Below are 9,562 nucleotides of genomic sequence, written 5' to 3' on the forward strand. Positions count from 1 at the left end.
TCTCATGGCAGTCGCACTCACGGCTCCGGGGGAGAAAGCAGACGTGTGCTTACCGAGCGAGCGCTGTTTACTGCTAGCTGCTGGTAGGAACCCACGCCTAACCCTACAGTACCAACAGTAACCTATGCCTAACTCTACTATGGGAACAACAATCTACTCCTAACACTAAAGAATGAAGAGGAACAAACTCCTAACAGGAAAACACCAACTACTAACACTAAACCTACTCCTAACCTACTCCTAACACTAAAAAATGAACAATAAGCAATGCCTAACTCAAAAACACAAACAATAACCTATGCCTAACTCAAAAACACTAACAACAACCTACACCTAACTCTAAAACTAAACTAAACCCAAAAACCAACTATAGAAACAGGGACTGGAACAAACAGGGTAAAGATGGGACTGGGGGCCCACAGAATGTGGCTGCAGAATAGGCCCAAAGGAGGAACAGATGTTACAAAAATGCCACCCAGCTAATGCAGGGGGCGGGGGCCGTGCAGCGGGTAAGGAGCTCAGCGACTGGACCAGCCACGGTGGAGCTGTGACCATGCCAGCGCGGGGCCTGGCACGGTGGTGTGGTGCCAGGCCAGCTATGCCGCGGGCGGATCCACCTCCATGGGCTCCTTTGCAGGTGGATCCACCTCCATGGGCTCATCTGGAGGTGGATCCACCTCCATAGGCTCCACATGGGTGGTGGTCACGGGACTGGTCCAGGCATGATGGAATATGGCTCTCTTACCCATCCTCTGCCTGGTGGTCATGGCGGGCCCCCTCCTCCTTCTCACTCCTAGGGCCCCCAGCTCCATCCTCCCGCCTGAAACAGGGAAAACTTCTACCCTAGCCCTCTTAGCTGCCGACATGGCTGCTAACTGCCACAGCTGTCAGAGGCGAGTGCGTTGCGCGCGGCAGCGGTGACCAAGGTGACGTGGAGAGGGTTCTAAAATGGCGGCCGCACTGCTGGCACTGGTGTTCCACATAGGATGAGGAGGGGGCTGGTAATAGCAGGACAAGGGGAAACTGATTGAAGTTGAAAGAGGGAAGATTTAGGTTGGATGTTAGGGGGAAAGTTGTTTACTAGGAAAGTGGTTAGGCCCTGGAACGGGCTGCCCAGGGAGGTTGTGGATGCCCCGTCCTTGGGGGTGTTCAGGGCCAGGTTGGACAGGGCCCTGGGCAACCTGATCTAGTAAAGGTGTATGTTTGGTGGCCCTGCCAGGCAGGGGGGTTTGTTCTTCATGATCCATGAGGTCCCTTCCAACCTGGGTCATTCTGTGACTCTGTGATACTGGTGTGTGGCTGTTTGTCCCAGCGCGGTGACCTTTTGTCTTCAGGTTCACCAACAAGACTGTAACTGATTTATGGAGGAGGCAAGTGATGGGTGCTACTGAGTGACAATCAACATCACTTTGTGGACATTTGAAAGCACCTTCCTCCAGAGCTGTTCACCTCCAGAAGAGGGTGCTCAGAAGTGTTTACTGGCAGAAGATCTGGCAGCTGCCCCCCCCCCCCACCAGGCCCCAGCCCGGCCTGAGCCACGTGACAGTGACAGGAAGTGCTTCCTGCAGGCGGCGGAGAGCACTTCCGGGCCATGGCGGCCATGAGCGGGGCCGGGAGGAGCGGGCTCTGTGCTGCGAACGGGGTCGGGCCTCAGTGCGGGGGCACGGAGGGGCTGTCGGGGGAGAAGCTCGCGGCGCTCCCGGCACCCAGAGGCGGCTCCCAGGCGGCTCCACGGTCTCGCTGTGCTGCGGAGTCACCCGGCCGGCCCCAAAAGCCTGGAGGCAGAGCCTGAGCCGGCCCCGGCCCGGATCGTGTGGTGCGGCTCCGGCCGTGCTGGGCTGTGCGGCACCAAGAGGAAGACGGCCGTTCGTTTGCCAGCCGCTTGCTGGCTGTAAGATCTGGGTGGCGCCGAGGCCCGGTTAAGAAACGGCGTGGATGAAGGTTTGTACGGATGGAGTGGGTCTGGATTGCAGTGAGCGGGACGAGTCCGGGCTGCGGTTTGGCGTGGTTGTGTTGGTTGCTTTGAAGGGCTGCCGTCATAGGGCGGAGGAAGGGAGAGGGAGAGGGAGGGATGAACAGGGAAGAAGAAAACAGATGCTCTGCTGGAATTCAGAATAAACGGGGGCTAAAAGGGGGATAGTTAAAGGTAGTTTACAGAAAATGATTTAGTTAGAATAACAAGGAATGGAGACAGTGGGTCTGGAAGAGCAGGAAGGATGAAGATTAAGGAGTGAGAACTCCCTGAGACACCTGGCGAGAAGGGGATTAGGTGTTGCAACTCCTCTTTTGATATTTGCATCTCCCTGACAAGATGGGCGATAACAAGAGGGGGTCTGCATGATAAAGAATGTGTATTAGAATTAAGGGATGCATGTTAGAATTACGGGAAATCATTGACTATGCATGAGGTGTACCTATATCTGTATCACGGTTTTACAAGTTGGTGTGCAAGTTTGGAGGAGCTATCCCCCTTGCACCCAGCGCTGGAATAAAACATACCTGCTTTATAACCCATCTCTGGATTATAGAGTTTGATTCCGCAAGTCAGGGAGCTTTGAACAGTGCGGGCAGTCAGGAGCACGTCGCGTTTCTGCCTGCTGTGTTGGCGCTGCCGTAAGTCTTTGGGTCCCCAGGGAGGCTCTCCCTGGGGGTGTCCCGATTGGAAGGCAGGATTCAATCCCGCCGCAGCCCGTCCATGGCAGGCAGACGCTTCTCTCCTCTGCTCATGGGACTCAGCAGTGCCAGGGGTTTCACAGCGCGTGTTGCAGTGTCTGGCAGCCTCCGTGTGTTTTTCTGTTGCAAACAGGATCCCATGGTGGAGCCGAACTAGAAGCAGACGTTGGTGTCTTGTGGCAGGAGCAAGGGCAGTGGAAGCGCTGTCCAATGCCGGGCGGTGGTGACTGCCATGAGAGCAGGGGTCTGATGCCATCTGCGAGGGATGGGATTTGCATCCGGTGGCTTTTCCGTTGCAGAATGTCCAGCAGCAGAGCGTGAGTGGCCGTGAAATGAAGCTGGGCCTCAGGAGAGCCGTCTGGAGCTGCGTCACAAGCTCCTTGTGTGTGTGCTGGCCATCATGCTGCCAGTTTCCAAGTTCCCAGAGGCAGTAAGTGGTGCTCTCATGGGCTGAGAGAAAGGCACGGGCAACTGGCTGGGAGGGAACTGTCAAATACAAGATACGAAATACTAAAGTATTGATGCTACAGATAAAGCTCAGTTTGCATTTTTGTTAGAGTCTGTGACAACAAATACAGTGTCCCTGAAGAAATGGCTTTTTTGGCCATTAAAAGACAAAATGCAATCTTTTGATTTGCACAAAGCAGTAAAAACAACACTGGAGCGATTTTCATAGTTTCATAGTTTCGTGCGGGTTGGAAGGGACCTTAGAGATCATCGAGTCCAGCCCCCGGAATTCGAGCCTCTGTGTAGCAGAGCGTGCCCACTTCTACCACTTGCGCCACAGGGGGGATTCGAACTCCGGGCCCCAGTGTTGCAAGGCGGCGTCTTTAACCACTGTGCCACCGGGGCACACTTTCTTTATACTTTTTCTTTATCCTTTGACAGAGTCTCTGGGTCTTTAATGTCCCTTCCCACCCAAACCATTCCACAATAATATATTTCCACAATGTAAATGTGAAAATATCTGCCATGGTCTCCTGCTGCTCTAGATGACTGGGAATCCTCAGCGTCCATAACAAGCCCAGGGGGAGCCTGGTCCTTGCGGTGGAACAGATCTACCCAGTGGGACACGCTCCCAGTAATTCTTCCCCAGCAGCCTGGCACTCACCCACTAAGGGGTGCCACAAGCACCCACTCTATGCAGCCCTGCGTCACAGGAGGAGCAGCCCGTGGGGAGGCCCAGCAAGCAGCCTGGGGATGTGAGGTCACTATGCCCTGCCACATTGCTGCCTTGTGCCACAAGATCACAATGCCCAGCTGCGTGCTCTAGGTGTTCTGTGCCCCAATAGCAGCACTCGTTGTGGCTGTAGCAGTGGTGGTAGCAGCATGGCACGAGTACTGGGGGCCACGGCCCCCACCTGCCTTGCCGTCCTCCTACTGATAGCCATGTGTTGTCAGGAGACTTGTGCTGCTCCAGGGCGAGCAGCAGGAGCAGGTGGGTGGGCAGAGATGGGGTAAAAAATAAGCGGAAATGAGAGTGAGAAGCCCAGGTTCTGGTTCCAGTGGCTCTGTGCCTTATAGCCCTAAGGCTGCCTTCGATGGGGGCGGGGGGGTATTGGAAAAGGGGGACAGGCAGCACCACAGGAGCTGGGCAAGGGCATGAGGAAGCCCTGTGCTCCCACGGCTCTGCCGCTGGCTGGGTGGAGCATGCTCTTCATCCTGGGGGTGTCCCAGGGGAGAACGTGGAAGGTGTGTGCTGGGAAAAGCATGAGCATTTCTGCTCCAGCTGCCTGATGCTCCCCATAGAAAAATCCTGGTTCCCAACAGAGACCCCCAGCTGTAGCCCAGTGTGTTTCAGACACCTTTTCTTTGTATGCTCTTCCACGCGGTCCCGGAGGGGTGCTGCATGTGGCCAGGAGGGAGCATTTGTAAAGCTGCCGAGTGCTAGGCTCCAGGTCACCCTGGCCCCTCTATAGCTTTGGCGATCAAGGCCTGAGTCTCCCATCCTGTTACCTGTCCCCTTCCCTGGCCCCTTCCCTGTCACTAAGGGAGAGGAAGATCACAGCATGCAATGGGAACATCCCTCTTCTGTTCTTTCTTCTAGATGATGACATTGGTACTCCTTCCTCAGATGACTGGAAGGAGACTGCTTTTGTGCCTCAGGGGAAACTCCGAGGTAAGTTGTGAGTGTCTGTTTCCTTGGAAGTCGAAAAATTAGTGCTATAATAGCTTATTTGGGTACGTAAGGCTCTCCAAAGGTCTTTCAAGTCTCTTTGTGCTTTGAAGGTCGTACACAGATCAGTCATTAGTATTTCTTTACTTGGATAATTGTCACATTTCAGTGGGAAGGCGGCCCTTGCCAGTCTTTGCTCCTATTCCTTTGCTGTTTGGGCCATGTCATTCCCTGACCTGCAGCCAGTCCTCACAGGTCACTGCAGGAAAAAAAACAAGGCAGACCCCAGTGCACAGCGGAAGCTCTCCTCACCTGTGTCTGATCACTCTTGTGCCTGCAGGCCCCTTTGGTGCATTTCGAAAGCAAAGTCGCGTCCCTGAGCCTGGGGTGGATGCCAGACGTAAGTCACCAGTCTTCATCTCATGATCTTTGCTCATATTTGGCTGTGGAAGTTCAGGAGGGGTTCATCTTTTCACTGCCTGGTGATTTCTTCTCCATGAGAAGCTTGGGTAGTCACTGTTTCTTGGGTGCTGCATGCTCCCAGCATCCCGTTGACTTTGTCTCCATACATCAGAGATCTCCCCACTAAAAAAACCTTGAGGGGCCAAATGTTCTTCTATGCCTTCTCTGAAGATTGTTTTACATGGCCTGGAGAGAGTATCTGGAAAGCTGCTGAGTGCCAGCCAACTGCCCACCTGGCTTCTCTGCAGCTTTGCAACTTTTGACCCAGGTCTGAGTGCCATGTCATCACCTGAGCCCCTTCCAGTCACTGCAGGTCCCTAAGGAAGAGAGAAATTACAGCATACCATGTCATGAGATTTTACTTCCTTTGAGAGATGCCAGCTCACAGTCCTAATGTCAGCCAGGCGTGTCTGCAGGTGTGAGTGAGAATGCACACCTGTGTGTGTGTGCCCTGCCCTCGCACAATGCCCTGGTCCCATTCAGTGATGCCGTTATGCGTTTAGGTAAGCTGCAGTGTGTGGTGAAAAGTTCTCATTCTTTGGTTGCAGAAGTGCCTCCAGGGAAGGCCGTGCTAAATCCTTAGTTGTGCTGGAACCCCACAGGCATCCCAGGGGTGGCTGTTGTCGTTACTGACTTCACTGAAAAGACCGTTCAGTTTAATATCTTGTTTGTCTGAAAGTTATCTTAATGCTTTCTGTTTAGGTCCTGAGAAACAGAAAGAGGCCCTGGAAACAGGAAAATATCTGCAGACACTGCCCCCTCTGCTAATGAAAATCATGAAGGACAAAGCACGTGGTAGGTGTATTTCCGTCTGTTCCCTGAAAGGCTTGTGAAACTGAATTTCTAGAAATACATGTGGAGAAACTGCACCATCTTCCTGATGAGAAGCAGTTACTTACAGTCCCACTCACTTACCTCCTTTATAAAGAGACAGGTGGAGCACCTATGCGCTGGCTTGCATTTTGGAATGGCAGAGTTCGCACACTGACTGTCCCCCTGAGAGTAATAGAGGCCATGCACACAACAACTGTCACTCCAGGTAAGGGCCGCTCATAGAGCTCCGTGGCCGTGGTTAGAGGTTGCTCCCCTCCCACTGCAGCCAGTTCCCAGGGACTTAGGAACTTTGTCCTTTTGGGAACTAGGCCACCAGAACCACATTCAGCAGATAAGGAGAGGAAACAGGACCCTCCATAGTACCTCCTGTGCACAGACCCTGCATTCCAGAGCTTGCTGTGCTTCCCCTGAGCCACCAGGCACAACAGCAGCCCGGAGCGGGATCCTTCCTGTGGTTGTTCTTGTCCACGTCCCTCAAAGCAGCAGCTGGTGAAACAGATCCACATTGTTTTTCCAGGTGCGGATGGTGAGGAACATGCAAATGCCGCAGACAATAATTTTATCAAGAAGTACTGCCTGGGATTTGGTGTGGCTATCTTCGTTACCATGCTGATGGCAATGTTTTCGTGCTATCGTCTTGTCCTACAACGGAGGCAGATAAACCAGTGAGTTCTTGTTCACCCCCAACCCCATCCTGCCCCCTCTCTTTACTATAGGGATCCTGTGAGCAAGGAGGCATTTCTAGTTAAAGCAGCATAGAGAAGCCAGTTAGTTGTTGCCTAACACTGTCTGAGATTGACACTGTCAGACATTTAACTGGCCTCGCCATTCCTGCTGCATGTTCTTACTGCTGGGCCTGAGACAGGCCCGGAGCTGAGAGTGACTCTATCATGCACTGTGAGGAAGGAGAGCAGGGGGTTCTCCTGTGCCCTCAGCACGTTTCTCTCCCTGCAGGCGCCTTGCTGAAGATGCTGCAGTCCAGCATATTGCCCGCAGCAACACCTCACGCTTGGACAAACAGCTTGCTCGCCTCAGTGCGCCGCACAGAAAAGACGTGGCACAAACAACTGGTGCCTGTGCAGTGACAATCTGCCCACCAGCCGCAGAGCACCACCAGAGCGGCCCCTGCCAGGCCTGACGGCTGTCGGGCTCAGCTGCCCCCAGTGCAGCCCCCGTAGCCCACCAGCCCAGGCTGTGTGGCCCCTGGGAAGTACATCATGCCCAGTGGCCCCTATCCACCTTGGGCATCAACACCTCTTTCAGGGGACAGGAGGGACCCACCTGGTTTGGAAGCTTGCAGTCATCGGCTGGCACCCAAACAGCAGCACCCTGGCATCAACACCACCCTCCCGTCCCTCACCACCATTATTCAGGGGTTGGCAGTGGCTCCCTCAAAGTGTCACCCGCAGGCAGCCACTGCCTCAGGGAAGCTTGAGAGGCCTGTCAGCCTCCAGCACCATCTCTGCCCTCACCCTCCCCTCCACCATCCATCAGGGGATGGAAGCGACCCCAGCAGAGTATAGACCTGGGGACATTATCCAACAGACGGACGACCATTGCCTGGGGGAAGCCAACTGGCCCAGCAGCCCACTGTCCCCCCCAGGAACTGTCACCAACTTTCCTTCACCATCCTTCAGGAGGTTGGAGCAGCCCCCACAGGGTGGCAGTTTGAGGGCATCATCCGACACCCAGAAAACTACAGCCAGGGGAAAGCATACCAGGCCCCACAGCTCCCAGCCCCCCACAGCACCAACTCTGCCCTCCCGCTCCTCTCCTCCATCCTTCAGGATGTGGGAGTGCCCCCCCCCCACAGGGTCGGCATGGGGGCAACACCTGTAAAACCTCTGCCTGGAAAAAGTATGACAGGCCCAGCAGCCCCAAGATCCCCCCAGCACCACCTCTCTCTTCATGCTCCTCTCCACCATTGGTCAGGTGGTGGGAGCATCATAACTGGTCAACACAACAGGGGGTTCTTTCTTTAACATCCTTATTACACCTTCTGAACTGAGTATACCTTTTCTACAAAAATTCTCAGCACCACAGATGATCATATTCAAAACATCTATAACTATATGGAATATAGATATTGTAAATTAATTCAATAAAGTTCAACAACAAAACAAAATAACCAAGAAGCTGCTTCCTTCAAAAGGCAGAGTATTCTGACGAGGAGAAAACAGCAATACTAACATCACGTCATGGCATTGCCATCAGGGCTCAAGCTAAGGCAGCCAGCTGACCAGGGCAGAACTTGTGTTAGATGCTGCTCAGTGACAACACCCAGAATGAAGTAGCAAGGATGTGAAGTGTAGGAGACTACTTGCGCTTATCACATTCTGTCTGCTGTAACAGCACTACTCAAAGATTTCTAATCGGGCCAAGATCTTTGTGAAGCAGCAGTTTGTTCATTACTGCCATCATGGCCGCACACCCCTACTGACTGTTGGGCAGGGCTGCAGTGGAGAACGCCCTCCACACGCAGTCCTGGGCAGGCAAGGGCTGTCGGTGCACAGTGCCACACGCTCCTTGCCATCTGCACACACGTGGGCTGGCTTTGCACTGCCAGGCACATCGTCTCGCCTGGGCACTGCAGGTCCTCGCTTGGTGGTATGCAGAGACAGCGGGGCCAACAGATGAAGTTATCTGTGCTGTGTGCAATACTTGTATTACCTGGGAGCTGACAATCCTTGTGGTTCTCTGTCCTGCTCCAATTTATAGGAAGGAGAGGAGGTCCATACGTGTATGCCTGAGCATGGTTCAAATGTTGGAGGACGGACGCTATTACGATTTAGGGTGATTAGGAAGGGAAGGCGGGCAATAGAAAAGACAGGAAAAAGAATCAAGGAGTCTTTATAGGAAGCAAGAGGGAGAGAGAGTCACCACCATGGATCTGACGTGTTTAGTAGTTCAGTCATTGATCTTCAGTAGTGGTGGGTCATCAGGAGTTGTTGTTCCGCTGACGATGACTGTGACCACGGCAACAGTTTCCAATGATAGTATAAACTTACAAATAAGTCCAACGTGGTTCAGTCAGCTCTCCTTGGTGTGACAGCTCAAATCCAAAATGGTTGAGTCAGCTCTCCTTGGAATGGCAGCTTCTGGCTCTGGGAACTCATCTGGAACTTGCCAGCAGACAAGAGGGAGCAGGGACGCCCACCTGCTTCTTGTTCTTCACCGGACACGATGGTATCATTCCCCAGTTTTCCCATACCAAGCTGGAGCCAGATCTTCTGCCAGTAAACACTTCTGAGCACCCTCTTCTGGAGGTGAACAGCTCTGGAGGAAGGTGCTTTCAATTGTCCACAAAGTGATGTTGATTGTCACACAGTAGCACCCATCACTTGCCTCCTCCATAAATCAGTTACAGTCTTGTTGGTGAACCTGAAGACAAAAGGTCACCGCGCTGGGACAAACAGCCACACACCAGTATCACAGAGTCACAGAATGACCCAGGTTGGAAGGGACCTCATGGATCAT

At 53.4% G+C, this 9,562-nt stretch overlaps 1 long non-coding RNA gene across 1 annotated transcript; it reads left to right on the forward strand.

Annotated features, from left to right (window-relative positions):
* Positions 1 to 5,583: 5,583 nt before the first annotated feature.
* LOC146759449 (uncharacterized) lies at positions 5,584 to 6,737 on the forward strand. Its single transcript, XR_014932303.1, has 3 exons — positions 5,584 to 6,046; positions 6,180 to 6,290; positions 6,603 to 6,737. It is a non-coding gene; the product is annotated as an uncharacterized LOC146759449 (long non-coding RNA).
* The last annotated feature ends 2,825 nt before the right edge of the window (positions 6,738 to 9,562 follow it).

This window comes from Coturnix japonica, chromosome 10, assembly GCF_054131305.1.
Source record: "Coturnix japonica strain WE chromosome 10, WE-NBRP24, whole genome shotgun sequence".
NCBI lineage: Eukaryota > Metazoa > Chordata > Aves > Galliformes > Phasianidae > Coturnix > Coturnix japonica.